Source organism: Dendrobates tinctorius, unplaced genomic scaffold (assembly GCF_039654945.1).
Source record: "Dendrobates tinctorius isolate UK_male_01 unplaced genomic scaffold, ASM3965494v1 ptg000070l, whole genome shotgun sequence".
In the NCBI taxonomy this organism is placed as follows: Eukaryota; Metazoa; Chordata; class Amphibia; order Anura; family Dendrobatidae; genus Dendrobates; species Dendrobates tinctorius.
The window spans coordinates 63,872,727-63,894,354 of NW_027361738.1; positions in this window are offsets into that span (position 1 = coordinate 63,872,727).

Below are 21,628 nucleotides of genomic sequence, written 5' to 3' on the forward strand. Positions count from 1 at the left end.
GGGCCCCTCAGGGTCCGATTTTGTGGCCGGTGCCTCTCAGGGTCCGATTTTGTGGTTGGGGCCCCTCAGGGTCTGATTTTGTGTCCGGAGCCTCTCAGGGTCCGATTTTGTGGTTGGGGCTCCTCAGGATCCGATTTTGTGGCCGGGGTCCCTCAGGGTCCGATTTTGTGGCCGGGGCCCCTTAGGGTCCAATTTTGTGGGTGGGGCCCCTCAGGGTCCAATTTTTTGGCCGGGGCCCCTCAGGGTCCGATTTTGTGGTTGGGGCCCCTCAGGGTCCGATTTTGTGGTTGGGGCCCCTCAGGGTCCGATTTTGTGAGTGAGGCCCCTCAGGGTCCGATGTTGTGGCCGGGGCCCCTCAGGGTCTGATTTTGTGGCCGGATCCCCTCAGGGTCCGATTTTGTGGGTGGGGCCCCTCAGGGTCTGATTTTGTGGCCGGGGTCCCTCAGGGTCCGATTTTGTGGCCGGGGCCCATCAGGGTCCAATTTTGTGGGTGGGGCCCCTCAGGGTCCAATTTTTTGGCCGGGGCCCCTCAGTGTCCAATTTTGTGGGTGGGGGCCCTCAGGGTCCAATTTTGTCGGTGGGGCCCCTCAGGGTCCGATTTTGTGGTTGGGACCCCTCAGGGATCGATTTTGTGTTTGGGGCCCCTCAGGATCCAATTTTGTGACCGGGGCCCTCAGGGTCTGATTTTGTGGGTGGGGCCCCTCAGGGTCCGATATTGTGGGTGGGGCCCCTCAGGATCCGATTTTGTGGGTGGGGCCCCTCAGGATCCGATTTTGTGGTTGGGGCCCCTCAGGGTTCAATTTTGTAGGCGGGGCCCCTCAGGGTCCGATTTTGTGGCCGGGGCCCCTCAGGGTCTGATTTTGTGGCCGGGGCCCCTCAGGGTCCGATTTTGTGAGTGGGGCCCCTCAGGGTCCGATGTTGTGGCCGGGGCCCCTCAGGGTCTGATTTTGTGGCCGGATCCCCTCAGGGTCCGATTTTGTGGGTGGGGCCCCTCAGGGTCCGATTTTGTGAGTGGGGCCCCTCAGGGTCCGATGTTGTGGCCGGGGCCCCTCAGGGTCTGATTTTGTGGCCGGATCCCCTCAGGGTCCGATTTTGTGGGTGGGGCCCCTCAGGGTCCAATTTTTTGGCCGGGGCCCCTCAGGGTCCGATTTTGTGGTTGGGGCCCCTCAGGGTCCGATTTTGTGGTTGGGGCCCCTCAGGGTCCGATTTTGTAAGTGGGGCCCCTCAGGGTCCGATGTTGTGGCCGGGGCCCCTCAGGGTCTGATTTTATGGCCGGATCCCCTCAGGGTCCGATTTTGTGGGTGGGGCCCCTCAGGGTCCGATTTTGTGGCCGGGGTCCCTCAGGGTCCGATTTTGTGGCCGGGGCCCCTCAGGGTCCAATTTTGTGGGTGGGGCCCCACAGGGTCCAATTTTTTGGCCGGGGCCCCTCAGGGTCCAATTTTGTGGGTGGGGCCCCTCAGGGTCCAATTTTGTCGGTGGGGCCCCTCAGGGTCCAATTTTGTCGGTGGGGCCCCTCAGGGTCCGATTTTGTGGTTGGGGCCCCTCAGGGATCGATTTTGTGGTTGGAGCCCCTCAGGATCCAATTTTGTGACCGGGCCCCTCAGGGTCTGATTTTGTGGGTGGGGCCCCTCAGGGTCCGATATTGTGGGTGGGGCCCCTCAGGATCCGATTTTGTGGGTGGGGCCCCTCAGGATCCGATTTTGTGGTTGGGGCCCCTCAGGGTTCAATTTTGTAGGCGGGGCCCCTCAGGGTCCTATTTTGTGGCCGGGGCCCCTCAGGGTCCGATTTTGTGGCCGGGGCCCGTGAGGGTCTGATTTTGTGGCCGGGGCCCCTCAGGGTCCGATTTTGTGGCCGGGGCCCCTCAGGGTCCGATTTTGTGGTTGGGGCCCCTCAGGGTCCGATTTTGTGGTTGGGGCCCCTCAGGGTCCGATTTTGTGAGTGGGGCCCCTCAGGGTCCGATGTTGTGGCCGGGGCCCCTCAGGGTCTGATTTTGTGGCCGGATCCCCTCAGGGTCTGATTTTGTGGGAGGGGCCCCTCAGGGTCCGATTTTGTGGCCGGGGTCCCTCAGGGTCCGATTTTGTGGCCGGGGCCCCTCAGGGTCCAATTTTGTGGGTGGGGCCCCTCAGGGTCCAATATTGTGGGTGGGGCCCCTCAGGGTCCAATTTTGTGGGTGGGGCCCCTCAGGGTCCGATTTTGTGGTTGGGGCCCCTCAGGGATCGATTTTGTGGTTGGGGCCCCTCAGGATCCAATTTTGTGACTGGGGCCCTCAGGGTCTGATTTTGTGGGTGGGGCCCCTCAGGGTCCGATATTGTGGGTGGGGCCCCTCAGGATCCGATTTTGTGGGTGGGGCCCCTCAGGATCTGATTTTGTGGTTGTGGCCCCTCAGGGTTCAATTTTGTGGTTGGGGCCCCTCAGGGTTCAATTTTGTAGGCGGGGCCCCTCAGGGTCCGATTTTGTGGCCGGGGCCCCTCAGGGTCCGATTTTGTGGTTGGGGCCCCTCAGGGTCCGATTTTGTGGTTGGGGCCCTTCAGGGTCCGATTTTGTGAGTGGGGCCCCTCAGGGTCCAATTTTTTGGCCGGGGCCCCTCAGGGTCCAATTTTGTGGGTGGGGCCCCTCAGGGTCCAATTTTGTCGGTGGGGCCCCTCAGGGTCCAATTTTGTTGGTGGGGCCCCTCAGGGTCCGATTTTGTGGTTGGGGCCCCTCAGGGATCGATTTTGTGGTTGGAGCCCCTCAGGATCCAATTTTGTGACCGGGCCCCTCAGGGTCTGATTTTGTGGGTGGGGCCCCTCAGTGTCCGATATTGTGGGTGGGGCCCCTCAGGATCCGATTTTGTGGGTGGGGCCCCTCAGGATCCGATTTTGTGGCTGGGGCCCCTCAGGGTTCAATTTTGTAGGCGGGGCCCCTCAAGGTCCGATTTTGTGGCCGGGGCCCCTCAGGGTCCGATTTTGTGGCTGGGGCCCCTCAGGGTCCGATTTTGTGGTTGGGGCCCCTCAGGGTCCGATTTTGTGAGTGGGGCCCCTTAGGGTCCGATGTTGTGGCCGGGGCCCCTCAGGGTCTGATTTTGTGGCCGGATCCCCTCAGGGTCTGATTTTGTGGGAGGGGCCCCTCAGGGTCCGATTTTGTGGCCGGGGTCCCTCAGGGTCCGATTTTGTGGCCGGGGCCCCTCAGGGTCCAATTTTGTGGGTGGGGCCCCTCAGGGTCCAATATTGTGGGTGGGGCCCCTCAGGGTCCAATTTTGTGGGTGGGGCCCCTCAGGGTCCGATTTTGTGGTTGGGGCCCCTCAGGGATCGATTTTGTGGTTGGGGCCCCTCAGGATCCAATTTTGTGACTGGGGCCCTCAGGGTCTGATTTTGTGGGTGGGGCCCCTCAGGGTCCGATATTGTGGGTGGGGCCCCTCAGGATCCGATTTTGTGGGTGGGGCCCCTCAGGATCTGATTTTGTGGTTGGGGCCCCTCAGGGTTCAATTTTGTAGGCGGGGCCCCTCAGGGTCCGATTTTGTGGCCGGGGCCCCTCAGGGTCCGATTTTGTGGTTGGGGCCCCTCAGGGTCCGATTTTGTGGTTGGGGCCCTTCAGGGTCCGATTTTGTGAGTGGGGCCCCTCAGGGTCCGTTGTTGTGGCCGGGGCCCCTCAGGGTCTGATTTTGTGGCCGGATCCCCTCAGGGTCCGATTTTGTGGGTGGGGCCCCTCAGGGTCCGATTTTGTGGCCGGGGTCCCTCAGGGTCTGATTTTGTGGCCGGGGCCCCTCAGGGTCCAATTTTGTGGGTGGGGCCCCTCAGTTTCCAATTTTTTGGCCGGGGCTCCTCAGGGTCTAATTTTGTGGGTGGGGCCCCTCAGGGTCCAATTTTGTGGGTGGGGCCCCTCAGGGTCCGATTTTGTGGCCGTGGCCCCTCAGGGTCCGATTTGGTTGGCGGGGCCCCTCAGGGTCCGATTTGGTGGGCGGGGCCTCTCAGGGTCCGATTTTGAGGTCGGGGCCCCTCAGGGTCCGATTTTGTGGGTGGGGCCCCTCAGGGTCCAATTTTGTGGGTGGGGCCTCTCAGGGTCCGATTTTGTGGTTGGGGCCCCTCAGGGTCCGATTTTGTGGGCGGGGCCCCTCTGGGTCCGATTTGGTGGGCGGGGCCCTTCAGGGTCCGATTTGGTGGGCGGGGACCCTCTGGGTCCGATTTGGTGGGTGGGGCCCTTCAGGGTCCGATTTTGTGGGTAGGGCCCCTCAGGGTCCGATTTTGTGGGTAGGGCCCCTCAGGGTCCGATTTTGTGAGTGGGGCCACTCAGGGTCCGATGTTGTGGCCGGATCCCCTCAGGGTCCGATTTTGTGGGTGGGGCCCCTCAGGGTCCAATTTTGTGGTCGGGGCCCCTCAGGGTCCAATTTTGTGGGTGGGGCCCCTTAGGGTCCGATTTTGTGGGTTGGGCCCCTCAGGGTACAATTTGGTGGGCGGGGCCACTCTGGGTCTGATTTGGTGGGCAGGGCCACTCTGGGTCCAATTTGGTGGGCGGGGCCACTCTGGGTCCGATTTGGTGAGCTGGGCCCCTCAGGGTCTGATTTGGTGGGCGGGATCTATCAGAGTCCGATTTGGTGGGCGGGGCCCTTCAGGGTCCGATTTGGTTGGCGGGGACCCTCGGGGTCCGATTTGGTGGGTGGGATCCCTCGGGGTTCGATTTGGTGGGCGGGATCCCTCGGGGTTCGATTTGGTGGGCGGGGCCCATCAGAGTTCAATTTGGTCAGCGGGGACCCTCAGGGTCCGATTTTGTGGTTGGGGCCTTTCAGAATCCGATTTAGTGGGCGGGGCCCCTCAGGGTCCGATTTGGTGGGCGGGGCCCCTCAGGGTCCGATTTGGTGGGCGGGGCCCCTCAGGGTCCAATTTGGTGGGCGGGGCCCCTCAGGGTCCAATTTGGTGGGCGGGGTCACTCTGGGTCTGATTTGGTGGGCGGTGCCACTTTGGGTCCGATTTGGTGGATGGGGCCCTTCAGGGTCGAATTTGGTGGGCGGGGAAACTGAGTCTGATTTTGTGGGTTGGGCCCCTCAGGGTCCGATTTTGTGGCCGGGGCCCCTCGGGGTCCGATTTTGTGTCCGGGGCCCCTCAGGGTCCGATTTTGTAGCCGTTGCCTCTCAGGGTCCGATTTTGCGGTTGGGGCCCCTCAGGGTCCGATTTTTGGGGCCGGGGCCCCTCAGGGCCCGATTTTGCGGGTGGATCCCCTCAGGGTCCGATTTTGCGGGTGGGGCCCCTCAGGGTCCGATTTTGCGGGTGGGGCCCCTCGGGGTCCGATTTTGCGGATGGGGCCCCTCAGGGTCCGATTTTGTGGCCGGGGCCCCTTAGGGTCCTATTTTGCGGGTGGGGCCCCTTAGGGTCCGATTTTTGGCCGGGGCCCCTCAGGGACCGATTTTGAGGGTTGGGCCCCTCAGGGTCTAATTTGGTGGGTGGGGCCCCTCAGGGTCCGATTTTGTGGGTGGGGCCCCTCAGGGTCCGATTTTGTGGCTGGGGCCCCTCAGGGTCCGATTTTGTGACTGGGGCCCCTCAGGGTCTGATTTTGTGGCTGGGGTCCCTCAGGGTCTGATTTTGTGGGTGGGGCTCCTCAGGGTCCGATTTTGTGACTGGGGCCCCTCTGGGTCTGATTTTGTGGTTGGGGCCCCTCAGGGTCCGATTTTGTGACCGGAGTCTCTCAGAGTCCGATTTTGTGGCTGGGGCCCCTCAGGGTCTGGAATTGTGGGTGGGGCCCATCCGGGTCAGATTTTGAGGGTGGGGCCCCTCAGGGTCCAATTTTGTGGCTGGGGCCCCTCATGGTCTGATTTTGTGGCTGTGGCCCCTCAGGGTCTGATTTTGAGGGTGGGGCCCCTCAGGGTCTAATTTGGTGGGCGGGGCCCCTCAGGGTCCGATTTTGTGGGTGGGGCCCCTCAGGGTCTGATTTTGTGGGTGGGGCCCCTCAGGGTCCGATTTTGTGGCTGGGGCCCCTCAGGGTCTGATTTTGTGGCTGGGACCCATCAGGGTCTGATTTTGTGACTGGGGCCCCACAGGGTCTGATTTTGTGGGTGGGGCCCCTCAGGGTCCGATTTTGTGGCTGGGGTCCCTCAGGGTCTGATTTTGTGGGTGAGGCCCCTCAGGGTCCAATTTTGTGGCCGGGGCCCCTTAGGGTCTGATTTTGTGACTGAGGCCCCTCTGGGTTCGATTTTGTGGCCGGGGTCTCTCAGGGTCCGATTTTGTGGGTGGGGCCCCTCAGCGACCGATTTTGAGGGTGGGGCCCCTCAGGGTCTAATTTGGTGGGCGGGGCCCCTCAGGGTCCGATTTTGTGGGTGGGGTCCCTCATGGTCTGATTTTGTGGGTGGGGCCCCTCAGGTTCTGATTTTGTGGTTGGGGCCCCTCAGGTTCTGATTTTGTGGCTGGGGTCCCTCAGGGTCTGATTTTGTGGGTGGGGCCACTCAGGGTCCGATTTTGTGACTTGGGCCCCTCAGGGTCTGATTTTGTGGTTGGGGCCCCTCAGGGTCCGATTTTGTTGGTGGGGCCCCTCAGGGTCCAATTTTGTGGGTGGGGCCTCTCAGGGTCCGATTTTGTGGTTGGGGCCCCTCAGGGTCCGATTTTGTGGGCGGGGCCCCTCTGGGTCCGATTTGGTGGGCGGGGCCCTTCAGGGTCCGATTTGGTGGGCGGGGACCCTCTGGGTCCGATTTGGTGGGTGGGGCCCTTCAGGGTCCGATTTTGTGGGTAGGGCCCCTCAGGGTCCGATTTTGTGGGTAGGGCCCCTCAGGGTCCGATTTTGTGAGTGGGGCCACTCAGGGTCCGATGTTGTGGCCGGATCCCCTCAGGGTCCGATTTTGTGGGTGGGGCCCCTCAGGGTCCAATTTTGTGGTCAGGGCCCCTCAGGGTCCAATTTTGTGGGTGGGGCCCCTTAGGGTCCGATTTTGTGGGTTGGGCCCCTCAGGGTACAATTTGGTGGGCGGGGCCACTCTGGGTCTGATTTGGTGGGCAGGGCCACTCTGGGTCCAATTTGGTGGGCGGGGCCACTCTGGGTCCGATTTGGTGAGCTGGGCCCCTCAGGGTCTGATTTGGTGGGCGGGATCTATCAGAGTCCGATTTGGTGGGCGGGGCCCTTCAGGGTCCGATTTGGTTGGCGGGGACCCTCGGGGTCCGATTTGGTGGGTGGGATCCCTCGGGGTTCAATTTGGTGGGCGGGATCCCTCGGGGTTCGATTTGGTGGGCGGGGCCCATCAGAGTTCAATTTGGTCAGCGGGGACCCTCAGGGTCCGATTTTGTGGTTGGGGCCTTTCAGAATCCGATTTAGTGGGCGGGGCCCCTCAGGGTCCGATTTGGTGGGCGGGGCCCCTCAGGGTCCAATTTGGTGGGCGGGGCCCCTCAGGGTCCAATTTGGTGGGCGGGGCCCCTCAGGGTCCAATTTGGCGGGCAGGGTCACTCTGGGTCTGATTTGGTGGGCGGTGCCACTTTGGGTCTGATTTTGTGGGTTGGGCCCCTCAGGGTCCGATTTTGTGGCCGGGGCCCCTCGGGGTCCGATTTTGTGTCCGGGGCCCCTCAGGGTCCGATTTTGTAGCCGTTGCCTCTCAGGGTCCGATTTTGCGGTTGGGGCCCCTCAGGGTCCGATTTTTGGGGCCGGGGCCCCTCAGGGTCCGATTTTGCGGGTGGATCCCCTCAGGGTCCGATTTTGCGGGTGGGGCCCCTCAGGGTCCGATTTTGCGGGTGGGGCCCCTCGGGGTCCGATTTTGCGGATGGGGCCCCTCAGGGTCCGATTTTGTGGCCGGGGCCCCTTAGGGTCCGATTTTGCGGGTGGGGCCCCTTAGGGTCCGATTTTTGGCCGGGGCCCCTCAGGGACCGATTTTGAGGGTTGGGCCCCTCAGGGTCTAATTTGGTGGGTGGGGCCCCTCAGGGTCCGATTTTGTGGGTGGGGCCCCTCAGGGTCCGATTTTGTGGCTGGGGCCCCTCAGGGTCCGATTTTGTGGCTGGGGCCCCTCAGGGTCTGATTTTGTGGCTGGGGTCCCTCAGGGTCTGATTTTGTGGGTGGGGCCCCTCAGGGTCCGATTTTGTGACTGGGGCCCCTCTGGGTCTGATTTTGTGGTTGGGGCCCCTCAGGGTACGATTTTGTGACCGGAATCTCTCAGAGTCCGATTTTGTGGCTGGGGCCCCTCAGGGTCTGGATTTGTGGGTGGGGCCCATCCGGGTCAGATTTTGTGGGTGGGGCCCCTCAGGGTCCAATTTTGTGGCTGGGGCCCCTCATGGTCTGATTTTGTGGCTGTGGCCACTCAGGGTCTGATTTTGAGGGTGGGGCCCCTCAGGGTCTAATTTGGTGGGCGGGGCCCCTCAGGGTCCGATTTTGTGGGTGGGGCCCCTCAGGGTCTGATTTTGTGGGTGGGGCCCCTCAGGGTCCGATTTTGTGGCTGGGGCCCCTCAGGGTCTGATTTTGTGGCTGGGACCCATTAGGGTCTGATTTTGTGACTGGGGCCCCACAGGGTCTGATTTTGTGGGTGGGGCCCCTCAGGGTCCGATTTTGTGGCTGGGGTCCCTCAGGGTCTGATTTTGTGGGTGAGGCCCCTCAGGGTCCAATTTTGTGGCCGGGGCCCCTTAGGGTCTGATTTTGTGACTGAGGCCCCTCTGGGTTCGATTTTGTGGCCGGGGTCTCTCAGGGTCCGATTTTGTGGGTGGGGCCCCTCAGCGACCGATTTTGAGGGTGGGGCCCCTCAGGGTCTAATTTGGTGGGCGGGGCCCCTCAGGGTCCGATTTTGTGGGTGGGGTCCCTCATGGTCTGATTTTGTGGGTGGGGCCCCTCAGGTTCTGATTTTGTGGTTGGGGCCCCTCAGGTTCTGATTTTGTGGCTGGGGTCCCTCAGGGTCTGATTTTGTGGGTGGGGCCACTCAGGGTCCGATTTTGTGACTTGGGCCCCTCAGGGTCTGATTTTGTGGTTGGGGCCCCTCAGGGTCCGATTTTGTGGCCGGGGTCTCTCAGGGTCCGATTTTGTGGCCGGGTCCCCTCAGGGTCTGGATTTGTGGGTGGGGCCCCTCAGGGTCCGATTTTGTGGGTGGGGCCCCTCAGAGTCCGATTTTGTGGCTGGGGCCCCTCAGGGTCTGATTTTGTGGCTGGGGCCCCTCAGGGTCTGATTTTAAGGGTGGGGCCCCTCAGGGTCTAATTTGGTGGGCGGGGCCCCTCAAGGTCTGATTTTTTGGGTGGGGCCCCTCAGGGTCCGATTTCGTGACCTGGGCCCCTTAGGGTCTGATTTTGTGACTGGGGCCCCTCTAGGTTCGATTTTGTGGCCGGGGTCTCTCAGGGTCCGATTTTGTGGTTGGGGCCCCTCAGGGTCTGATTTTGTGGCCGGGCCCACTCAGAGTCCGATTTTGTGGGTGGGGCCCCTTAGGGTCTGATTTTGTAGGTTGAGCCCCCTGGGTCCATTTTGGTGGGCGGTGCCCCTCATGGTCCGATTTAGTGGGCGGTGCCCCTCATGGTCTGATTTGGTGGGCGGGGCCCCCTGGGACCGATTTGGTGGGCGGGGCCCCTCTGGGTCCGATTTGGTGGGCGGGGCCCTTCAGGGTCCGATTTGGTGGGCGGGGCACCTCTGGGTCCGATTTGGTGGGCGGGGCCCTTCAGGGTCTGATTTGGTGGGCGGGGTCAATCTGGGTCCGATTTTGTGGGCGGGGCTCCTCTGGGTCCGATTTGGTGGGCGGGGTCAATCTGGGTCCGATTTGGTGGGCGGGGCTCCTCAGGTTCCGATTTGGTGGGCGGGGCCCCTCAGGTTCCGATTTGGTGGGCGGGGCCCCTCAGGGTCCGATTTGATGGGCGGGGCCCCTCTGGGTCCGATTTGGTAGGCGGGGCCACTCTGGGTCCGATTTGATCGGCGGGGCCCTTCAGGGTTCGATTTGGTGGGCGGGGTCACTCTGGGTCCGATTTGGTGGGCGGGGCTTCTCAGGGTCTGATTTGGTGGGCGGGGCTCCTCAGGGTCCGATTTGGTGGACGGGGCCCTTCAGGGTCCGATTTGGTGGGCGGGGCCACTCGGAGTCTGATTTGGTGGGCGGGGCCCCTCAGGATCCGATTTGGTGGGCTGTGCTACTCTGGGTCTGATTTTTTGAGCGGGGTCACACTGGGTCCGATTTGGAGGCCAGGGTGGCTCAACCTCCGATTTGGAGGCCGGGGTGGTTCAGCCTCCGATTTGGAGGCCGGGGTGGCTCAGCCTCCGATTTGGAGGCCGGGGTCACTCAGCTTTCGATTTGGCGCGCCGGCCCTTTAAGACTCATTTCGGTGCGCTGGCCCTTTAAGAATCACTGTGGCACGTCGGCCCTTTAAGAGCCAGGGTGGCTCACTGGGTTTCTAAATCCACTTTGTCGCACATTCTATCTCAGGGGCATGTGTCATGTGATGAAGCTAGATTTGCATTTGTGCTGTGGGTTTCACTTTAAGAGCTGATATTATGTGGCAGAATCTCTGTCCTTGGGATGTCATGTGACGTTCGTAGGCGTTGGCATAGTAACTGGGTCTGCCTGCGCATATCAATGAGCTCAACTGCCATTTCAATCGCCTCAGGGCACGTTTTGCCATTACCCATTGAAAAGCATTGGAGACAGTGCATTCCAATGACGGTAAAAAAAAATTTCAAACGCAAATTGCGCAAAAACTACAAATCCGATCGACACGAAAAATACTTAGCACACCTCTCGTGGACGCTGGCTTCGAAACAACACCTCAACGGCGTCTGTGCGTGTAGCGGTTCGGGCTGTATTAATTGCGGAAATCAACTTAATAATAATAATAAGAAGAAGAACTAGATGTGTATTTCCTGAAGGAAGTACAGATAGTGGTTTGAAATGGTGCCTGGGCTGCCCCTTTAAGAGAGACTTGCCTGCTGCCCCTGCAAGACATTCAACTCAGGATCCGTTTTAACTGTGGGTGCCTCTCAGGGGCATCTTTGGCCTCATGGTCTGATTTTGTGGGTGGGGCCCCTCAGGGCCCGATATTGTGGATGGGGCCCCTCAGGGTCCAATTTTATGGCTGGTTCCCCTCAGGGTGCGATTTGGTAGGTGGGGCCCCTCAGGGTCCGATTTGGTGGCCGGGGCCCCTCAGGAGCTGATTTGGTGGGTGGGGCCCCTTGGGGTCTGATTTGGTGGGCGGGGCCACTCTGGGTCCGATTTGGTGGGTGTGGCCCATAAGGGTCCGATTTGGTGAGTGGGGCCCCTCAGGGTCCAATTTATTGAGCGGGGCCCCTCAGGGTCCGATTTAGTGGGTGGGGTCACTCTGGGTCTGATTTGGTGGGTGGTGCTCCTCAGGGTCCGATTTGGTGGGCGGGGCCACTCTGAGTCCGATTTGGTGGGCGGGGCCCTTTGGGGTCCGATTTGGTGGGCTGTGCCACTCTGGGTCCATTTTGGTGGGTGGGGCCACTCAGGGTCTGATTTTTTTAGCGGGGCCACGCTGGGTCAGATTTGGAGGCCAGGGTGGATCAGCCTCCGATTTGGAGGTCGGGGTGGCTCAGCCTCCGATTTGGAGCCTGGGGTCACTCAGCTTTCGATTTGGCGCGCCGGCCCTCTAAGACTTATTTCGGTCAGCTGGCCCTTTAAGAATCACTTTGGCGCGTCGGCCCTATAAGAGCCAGGGTGGCTCACTGGGCTTCTAAATCCACTTTGGCGCACATTCTCTCTCAGTGGCATGCGTCATGTGATGAAGCTAGATTTGCATTTATGCTGTTGGTTTCGCTTTAAGAGCTGAAATTATCTGCCAGAAACGCTGTCCTAGAGAGGTCATGTGAAGTTTGTAGGCGTTGGCATAGTAACTGGGTGAGCCTGCGCATATCAATGAGCTTAACTGCCACCTCACGACTGTCCCATGTTTTCCCTATGGCAACATTTTCCCATTGAAATGCATGGAGGAAAATGTTTTTTCAAACGCAAATTGCGCAAAAACTCCAAATCCGATCTACATGAAAAATACTTAGCACACCACTCGTGGACGCTGGCTTCGAAGCGAGGCCTCAACGGAGTCTGTGCGTGTAGCGGTTCGGGCCGCATTAATTGCGGAAATCAACTGAATAGTAATAATAATACTAGATGTGTATTTCCTGAAGGAAGTACAGATAGTGGTTTGAAATGGTGCCTGGGCTGCCCCTTTAAGAGAGACTTGCCTGCTGCCCCTGCAAGACTTTCAACTCAGGATCCGTTTTAACTGTATGTGCCTCTCAGGGGCCACTTTGGCCTCAGGGTCTGATTTGGTGGGTGGGGCCCCTCAGGATCTGATTCCTTGGCCTGGGCTCCTCAGGGCTTGAATTGTTGGCCGGGATCCCTCAGGCTCCTATTTTGTGGGTGTGGCCCATCAGGGTCTGATTTTGTGGGTGTGGCCCCTCTGGGTCCGATTTGGTGGCCGGGCCCCTCAGGGTCTGATTTTGTGGCCGGATCCCCTCAGGGTCCAATTTTGTGGGTGGGGCCCCTCAGGGTCCGATTTTGTGGCCGGGGCCCCTCAGGGTCCAATTTTGTGGGTGGGGCCCTTCAGGGCCCGATTTTGTGGCCAGGGCTCCTCAGGGTCCGATTTTGTGGTTGGGGCCCCTCAGGTTCCGATTTTGTAGGTGGAGCAACTCTGGGTCTGATTTGGTAGGCGGGGCCCCTCAGGGACTGACTTTCTGGCCGGGGCCCCTCAGGGTCCGATTTTGTGGGTGGGGCCCCTCAGGGTCCGATTTTGTGGTTGGGACCCCTTAGGATCCGATTTTGTGGTTGGGGCCCCTCAGGGTCCGATTTTGTGGCCGGGGCCCCTCAGGGTCCGATTTTGTAACTGGGGCCCATCAGGGTCCGATTTTGTGGCCGAGGCCCCTCAGGGTCTGATTTTGTTGGGGCACCTCAGGGTCTGATTTTGTGGCCGGGGCCCCTCAGGGTCCGATTTTGTGGGTGTGGCCCCTCTGGGTCCGATTTGGTGGCCGAGGCCCCTCAGGGTCTGATTTTGTTGGGGCACCTCAGGGTCTGATTTTGTGGCCGGGGCCCCTCAGGGTCCGATTTTGTGGGTGGGGCCCCTTAGGGTCTGATTTTGTGGGTGGAGCCCCTTTGGGTCCAATTTGGTGGGCGTGACCACTCTGGGTCCGTTTTAGTGGGCGTGACCACTCTGGGTCCGTTTTAGTGGGCGGGACCACTCCGGGTCCAATTTGGTGGGCGGGGCCACTCGGGGACCGATTTGGTGTGCGGGCCACTCGGGGTCCATTTGGTGGGCGGGGCCACTCTGAAGCCGATTTGGTGGGTGGGGCCCCTCGGGTGCCGATTTGGTGGGCGGGGCTACTCTGGGTCCGATTTGCTGGGCGGGGCCACTCTGGGTCTGATTTGGTGAGCGGAGCCCCTCTGGGTCCGATTTCTTGAGGGGCCACGCTGGGTCTGATTTGGAGGCCAGGGTCGATCAGCCTCCAATTTGGAGGCCGAGGTGGCTAAGCCTCCGATTTGGAGCCTGGGGTCACTCAGTTTTCGATTTGGCACGCTGGCCCTTTAAGAATCACTTTGGCGCGTCGGCCGTTTTAGAGACAGGGTGGCTCACTGGGCTTCTAAATCCACTTTGGCGCACATTCTCTCTCAGGGGCATGCTTCATGTGATGAGGCTAGATTTGCATTTGTGCTGTGGGTTTCGCTTTAAGAGCTGATATTATGTGGCAGAAGCTCTGTCCTGGGGGCGTCATGTGATGTTCGTACGCGTTGGCATAGTAAATGGGTGTGCCTGCGCATATCAATGAGCTTCACTGCCATTTGAATTGCCTCAGGGCACGTTTTAAGTTGCCCATTGAAAAGCATTGAGACAATGCATTCCAATGACGGGAAAAAAAATTTTCAAATGCAAATTGCGCAAAAAATTCAAATACGATCGACACGAAAAATACTTAGCACACCTCTCGTGGACGCTGGCTTCGAAACGACACCTCAACGGAGTCTGTGCCTGTAGCGGTTCGGGCCGCATTAATTGCGGAAATCAACTGAATAAAAAGAAAAAGTTTGCAGCGTTCGGATTACAACATTAATACTAGATGTGTATTTCCTGAAGGAAGTACAGATAGTGGTTTGAAATAGTGCCTGGGCTGCCCCTTTAAGAGAGACTTGGCTGCTGCAAGACTTTCAACTCAGGATCCGTTTTAAATGTGGGTGCCTCTCAGGGGCCACTTTGGCCTCAGGGTCTGATTTGGTGGGTGGGGCCCCTCAGGATCTGATTCGGTGGCCTGGGCTCCTCAAAATTTGAATTAGTGGCCGGGATTCCTCAGGGTCCAATTTTGTGGGTGGGGCCCCTCAGGGTCTGATTTTGTGGGTGTGGCCTCTCAGGGTCCGATTTTGTGGGTGTGGCCCCTCGGGGTCCGATTTTGTGGGTGGGTCCCCTCAGGGTCCGATTTTATGGGTGGGGCCCCTCAGGGTCCGATTTTGTGGGTGGGGCCCCTCAGGGTCTGATTTTGTGGGTGGGGCCCCTCAGGGTACGATTTTGTGGGTGTGGCCTCTCAGGGTCCGATTTTGTGGGTGTGGCCCCTCAGGGTCCGATTTTGTGGGTGGGTCCCATCAGGGTCCGATTTTATGGGTGGGGCCCCTCAGGGTCTGTTTTTGTGGGTGGGGCCCCTCAGGGTCCGATTTTGTGGCCGGGGCCCCTCAGGGTCTGATTTTATGGCCGGGACCCCTCAGGGTCTGATTTTGTGGGTGGGGCCCCTCAGGGTCCGATTTTGTGGCCGGGACCCCTCAGGGTCCGATTTTGTGGCCGGGGCCCCTCAGGGTCCGATTTTGCGGTTGGGGCCCCTCAGGGTCTGATTTTGTGGCTGGGTCTACTCAGGGTCCGGTTTTGAGGGCGGGGCCCCTCAGGGTCTGATTTTGTGGGAGGGGCCCCTCAGGGTCCGATTTGGTGGGCGGGGCCCTCAGGGTCCGATTTTGTGGTTGGGGCCCCTCAGGGTCCAGTTTGGTGGGCGGGGCCTCTCAGGGTCCGATTTTGAGGGCGGGGCCCCTCAGGGTCCGATTTCGTGGCCGGGGCCCCTCAGGGTCCGATTTTGTGGCCGGGACCCCTCAGGGTCCGATTTTGTGGGTGGGGCCCCTCAGGGTCCGATTTTGTGGCTGGGGCCCCTCAGGGTCCGATTTTGTTGGTTGGGCCCCTCAGGATCCGATTTTGAGGGCGGGGCCCCTCATGGTCTGATTTTGTGGCCGGGACCCCTCAGGGTCTGATTTTGTGGGTGGGGCCCCTCAGGGTCCGATTTTGTGGCCGGGACCCCTCAGGGTCCGATTTTGTGGCCGGGGCCCCTCAGGGTCTGATTTTGCGGTTGGGGCCCCTCAGGGTCTGATTTTGTGGCTGGGTCTACTCAGGGTCCGATTTTGAGGGCGGGGCCCCTCAGGGTCTGATTTTGTGGGAGGGGCCCCTCAGGGTCCGATTTGGTGGGCGGGGCCCTCAGGGTCCGATTTTGTGGTTGGGGCCCCTCAGGGTCCAGTTTGGTGGGCGGGGCCTCTCAGGGTCCGATTTTGAGGGCGGGGCCCCTCAGGGTCCGATTTCGTGGCCGGGGCCCCTCAGGGTCCGATTTTGTGGCCGGGACCCCTCAGGGTCCGATTTTGTGGGTGGGGCCCCTCAGGGTCCGATTTTGTGGCCGGGACCCCTCAGGGTCCGATTTTGTGGGTGGGGCCCCTCAGGGTCCGATTTCGTGGCCGGGGCCCCTCAGGGTCCGATTTTGTGGCCGGGACCCCTCAGGGTCCGATTTTGTGGTTGGGGCCCCTCAGGGTTCAATTTTGTAGGCGGGGCCCCTCAGGGTCTGATTTTGTGGCCGGGGCCCCTCATGGTCCGATTTTGTGGGTGGGGCCCCTTAGGGTCCGATTTGGTGGACGGGGCCACTCAGGGTCCGATTTGGTGGGCGGGGCCACTCAGGGTCCGATTTGGTGAGTGGGGCCCCTCAGAGTTCAATTTGGTCAGCGGGGCCCCTCAGGGTCCGATTTTGTGGGTGGGGCCCCTCAGGGTCCGATTTTGTGGTTGGGGCCTTTCAGAATCTGATTTAGTGGGTGGGGCCCCTCCGGGTCTGAATTGGTGGGCGGGGCCCCTCAGTGTCCGATTTGGTGGGTGGGGCCCCTCAGGGTCCGATTTGGTGGGTTGGGCCCCTCAGGGTCCGATTTTGTGGGTTGGGCCCCTCAGGGTCCGATTTTGTGTCCGGGGCCCCTCAGGGTCCGATTTTGTGGCCGGTGCCTCTCAGGGTCCGATTTTGTGGTTGGGCCCCCTCAGGGTCCGATTTTGTGTCCGGAGCCTCTCAGGGTCTGATTTTGTGGTTGGGGCCCCTCAAGATCCGATTTTTTGGCCGGGGCCCCTCAGGGTCCAATTTTGTGGGTGGGGCCCCTCAGGGTCCAATTTTGTGGGTGGGGCCCCTCAGGGTCCAATTTTGTGGTTGGGGCCCCTCAGGGATCGATTTTGTGGTTGGGGCCCCTCAGGATCCAATTTTGTGACCGGGGCCCTCAGGGTCTGATTTTGTGGGTGGGGCCCCTCAGGGTCCGATATTGTGGGTGGGGCACCTCAGGATCCGATTTTGTGGGTGGGCCCCCTCAGGATCTGATTTTGTGGTTGGGGCCCCTCAGGGTTCAATTTTGTAGGCGGGGCCCCGCAGGGTCTGATTTTGTGGTTGGGGCCCCTCAAGATCCGATTTTGTGGCCGGGGTCCCTCAGGGTCCGATTTTGTGGGTGGGGCCCCTCAGGGTCCAATTTTGTGGTTGGGGCCCCTCAGGGATCGATTTTGTGGTTGGGGCCCCTCAGGATCCAATTTTGTGACCGGGGCCCACAGGGTCTGATTTTGTGGGTGGGGCCCCTCAGGGTCCGATATTGTGGGTGGGGCCCCTCAGGATCCGATTTTGTGGGTGGGCCCCCTCAGGATCTGATTTTGTGGTTGGGGCCCCTCAGGGTTCAATTTTGTAGGCGGGGCCCCGCAGGGTCTGATTTTGTGGTTGGGGCCCCTCAAGATCCGATTTTGTGGCCGGGGTCCCTCAGGGTCCGATTTTGTGGCCAGGGCCCCTCAGGGTCCAATTTTGTGGGTGGGGCCCCTCAGGGTCCAATTTTTTGGCCGGGGCCCCTCAGTGTCCAATTTTGTGGGTGGGGCCCCTCAGTGTCCAATTTTGTGGTTGGGGCCCCTCAGGGTCCAATTTTGTGGGTGGGGCCCCTCAGGGTCCAATTTTGTGGTTGGGGCCCCTCAGGGATCGATTTTGTGGTTGGGGCCCCTCAGGATCCAATTTTGTGACCGGGGCCCTCAGGGTCTGATTTTGTTGGTGGGGCCCCTCAGGGTCCGATATTGTGGGTGGGGCCCCTCAGGATCCGATTTTGTGGGTGGGCCCCCTCAGGATCTGATTTTGTGGTTGGGGCCCCTCAGGGTTCAATTTTGTAGGCGGGGTCCAGCAAAGTCTGATTTTGTGGCCGGGGCCCCTCAGGGTCCGATTTTGTGGGTGGGGCCCCTTAGGGTCCGATTTGGTGGACGGGGCCACTCAGGGTCCGATTTGGTGGACGGGGCCACTCAGGGTCCGATTTGGTGAGTGGGGCCCCTCAGAGTTCAATTTGGTCAGCGGGGCCCCTCAGGGTCCGATTTTGTGGGTGGGGCCCCTCAGGGTCCGATTTTGTGGTTGGGGCCTTTCAGAATCTGATTTAGTGGGCGGGGCCCCTCCGGGTCTGAATTGGTGGGCGGGGCCCCTCAGTGTCCGATTTGGTGGGCGGGGCCCCTCAGGGTCCGATTTGGTGGGTTGGGCCCCTCAGGGTCCGATTTTGTGGGTTGGGCCCCTCAGGGTCCGATTTTGTGTCCGGGGCCCCTCAGGGTCCGATTTTGTGGCCGGTGCCTCTCAGGATCCGATTTTGTGGTTGGGCCCCCTCAGGGTCCGATTTTGTGGCCGGGGCCCCTCAGGGTCCAATTTTGTGGGTGGGGCCCCTCAGGGTCCAATTTTTTGGCCGGGGCCCCTCAGGGTCCAATTTTGTGGGTGGGGCCCCTCAGGATCCAATTTTGTGGGTGGGGCCCCTCAGGGTCCAATTTTGTGGTTGGGGCCCCTCAGGGATCGATTTTGTGGTTGAGGCCCCTCAGGATCCAATTTTGTGACCGGGGCCCTCAGGGTCTGATTTTGTGGGTGGGGCCCCTCAGGGTCCGATATTGTGGGTGGGGCCCCTCAGGATCCGATTTTGTGGGTGGGGCCCCTCAGGATCTGATTTTGTGGTTGGGGCCCCTCAGGGTTCAATTTTGTAGGCGGGGCCCCTCACGGTCCGATTTTGTGGCAGGGGCCCCTCAGGGTCCGATTTTGTGGCCGGGGCCCGTGAGGGTCCGATGTTGTGGCCGGGGCCCCTCAGGGTCTGATTTTGTGGCCGGATCCCCTCAGGGTCCGATTTTGTGGGTGGGTCCCCTCAGGGTCTGATTTTGTGGCCGGGGTCCCTCAGGGTCCGATTTTGTGGCCGGGGCCCCTCAGGGTCCAATTTTGTGGGTGGGGCCCCTCAGGGTTCAATTTTTTGGCCGGGGCCCCTCAGGGTCCAATTTTGTGGGTGGGGCCCCTCAGGGTCCAATTTTGTGGGTGGGGCCCCTCAGGGTCCAATTTTGTCGGTGGGGCCCCTCAGGGTACGATTTTGTGGTTGGGGCTCCTCAGGGATCGATTTTGTGGTTGGGGCCCCTCAGGATCCAATTTTGTGACCGGGGCCCTCAGGGTCTGATTTTGTGGGTGGGGCCCCTCAGGGTCCGATATTGTGGGTGGGGCCCCTCAGGATCCGATTTTGTGGGTGGGGCCCCTCAGGATCCGATATTGTGGGTGGGGCCCCTCAGGGTCCGATTTTGTGGCCAGGGCCCCTCAGGGTCCGATTTTGTGGCCGGGGCCCGTGAGTGTCCGATTTTGTGGCCGGGGCCCCTCAGGGTCCGATTTTGTGGTTGGGGCCCCTCAGGGTCCAATTTTGTGGTTGGGGCCCCTCAGGGTCCGATTTTGTGGTAGGGGCCCCTCAGGGTCCGATTTTGTGAGTGGGGCCCCTCAGGGTCCGATGTTGTGGCCGGGGCCCCTCAGGGTCCAATTTTGTGGGTGGGGCCCCTCAGGGTCCAATTTTTTTGGCCGGGGCCCCTCAGGGTCCAACTCTGTGGGTGGGGCCCCTCAGGGTCCAATTTTGTGGGTGGGGCCCCTCAGGGTCCAATTTTGTCGGTGGGGCCCCTCAGGGTCCGATTTTGTGGTTGGGGCCCCTCAGGGATCGATTTTGTGGTTGGGTCCCCTCAGGATCCAATTTTGTGACCGGGGCCCTCAGGGTCCGATTTTGTGGGTGGGGCCCCTCAGGGTCTGATATTGTGGGTGGGGCCCCTCAGGATCCGATTTTGTGGCCGGGGCCCCTCAGGGTCCGATTTTGTGGCCGGGGCCCCTCAGGGTCCGATTTTGTGGCCTGGGCCCCTCATGGTCCGATTTTGTGGTTGGGGCCCCTCAGGGTCCGATTTTGTGGGTGGGTCCCCTCAGGGTCTGATTTTGTGGCCGGGGTCCCTCAGGGTCCGATTTTGTGGCCGGGGCCCCTCAGGGTCCAATTTTGTGGGTGGGGCCCCTCAGGGTTCAATTTTTTGGTCGGGGCCCCTCAGGGTCCAATTTTGTGGGTGGGGCCCCTCAGGGTCCAATTTTGTGGGTGGGGCCCCTCAGGGTCCAATTTTGTGGCCGGGGTCCCTCAGGGTCCGATTTTGTGGCCGGGGCCCCTCAGGGTCCAATTTTGTGGGTGGGGCCCCTCAGGGTCCAATTTTTTGGCCGGGGCCCCTCAGGGTCCAACTCTGTGGGTGGGGCCCCTCAGGGTCCAATTTTGTGGGTGGGGCCCCTCAGGGTCCAATTTTGTCAGTGGGGCCCCTCAGGGTCCGATTTTGTGGTTGGGGCCCCTCAGGGATCGATTTTGTGGTTGGGTCCCCTCAGGATCCAATTTTGTGACCGGGGCCCTCAGGGTCCGATTTTGTGGGTGGGGACCCTCAGGGTCCAATATTGTGGGTGGGGCCCCTCAGGATCCGATTTTGTGGGTGGGGCCCCTCAGGATCCGATTTTGTGGTTGGGGCCCCTCAGGGTTCAATTTTGTAGGCGGGGCCCCTCAGGGTCCGATTTTGTGGCCGGGGCCCCTCAGGGTCCGATTTTGTGGCCGGAGCCCGTGAGGGTCTGATTTTGTGGCCGGGGCCCCTCAGGGTCCGATTTTGTGGCCGGGGCCCCTCAGGGTCCGATTTTGTGGTTGGGGCCCCTCAGGGTCCGATTTTGTGGTTGGGGCCCCTCAGGGTCCGATTTTGTGAGTGGGGCCCCTCAGGGTCCGATGTTGTGGCCGGGGCCCCTCAGGGTCTGATTTTGTGGCCGGATCCCCTCAGGGTCCGATTTTGTGGGACGGGCCCCTCAGGGTCCGATTTTGTGGCCGGGGTCCCTCAGGGTCTGATTTTGTGGCCGGGGCCCCTCAGGGTCCAATTTTGTGGGTGGGGCTCCTCAGGGTCCAATTTTTTGGCCGGGGCCCCTCAGGGTCCAATTTTGTGGGTGGGGCCCCTCAGGGTCCAGTTTTGTGTGTGGGGCCCCTCAGGGTCCGATTTTGTGGTTGGGGCCCCTCAGGGATCGATTTTGTGGTTGGAGCCCCTCAGGATCCAATTTTGTGACCGGGGCCCTCAGGGTCTGATTTTGTGGGTGGGGCCCCTCAGGATCCGATTTTGTGGGTGGGGCCCCTCAGTATCTGATTTTGTGGTTGGGTCCCCTCAGGGTTCAATTTTGTAGGCGGGGCCCCTCAGGGTCCGATTTTGTGGCCGGGGCCCCTCAGGGTCCGATTTTGTGGTTGGGGCCCCTCAGGGTCCGATATTGTGGTTGGGGCCCCTCAGGGTCCGATTTTGTGAGTGGGGCCTCTCAGGGTCCGATGTTGTGGCCGGGGCCCCTCAGGGTCTGATTTTGTGGCCGGATCCCCTCAGGGTCCGATTTTGTGGGTGGGGTCCCTCAGGGTCCGATTTTGTGGCTGGGGTCCCTCAGGGTCTGATTTTGTGGCCGGGGCCCCTCAGGGTCCAATTTTGTGGGTGGGGCCCCTCAGGGTCCAATTTTTTGGCCGGGGCCCCTCAGGGTCCAATTTTGTGGGTGGGGCCCCTCAGGGTCCAATTTTGTGGGTGGGGCCCCTCAGGGTCCGATTTTGTGGTTGGGGCCCCTCATGGATCGATTTTGTGGTTGGGGCCCCTCAGGATCCAATTTTGTGACCGGGCCCTCAGGGTCTGATTTTGTGGGTGGGCCCCCTCAGGGTCCGATATTGTGGGTGGGGCCCCTCAGGATCCGATTTTGTGGGTGGGGCCCCTCAGGATCTGATTTTGTGGTTGGGGCCCCTCAGGGTTCAATTTTGTAGGCGGGGCCCCTCAGGGTCCAATTTTGTGGGTGGGGCCCCTCAGGGTCCAATTTTGTGGGTGGGGCCCCTCAGGGTCCGATTTTGTGGTTGGGGCCCCTCATGGATCGATTTTGTGGTTGGGGCCCCTCAGGATCCAATTTTGTGACCGGGCCCTCAGGGTCCGATATTGTGGGTGGGCCCCCTCAGGGTCCGATATTGTGGGTGGGGCCCCTCAGGATCCGATTTTGTGGGTGGGGCCCCTCAGGATCTGATTTTGTGGTTGGGGCCCCTCAGGGTTCAATTTTGTAGGCGGGGCCCCTCAGGGTCCGATTTTGTGGCCGGGGTCCCTCAGGGTCCGATTTTGTGGGTGGGGCCCCTCAGGGTCCAATTTGGTGGGTGGGGCCACTCTGG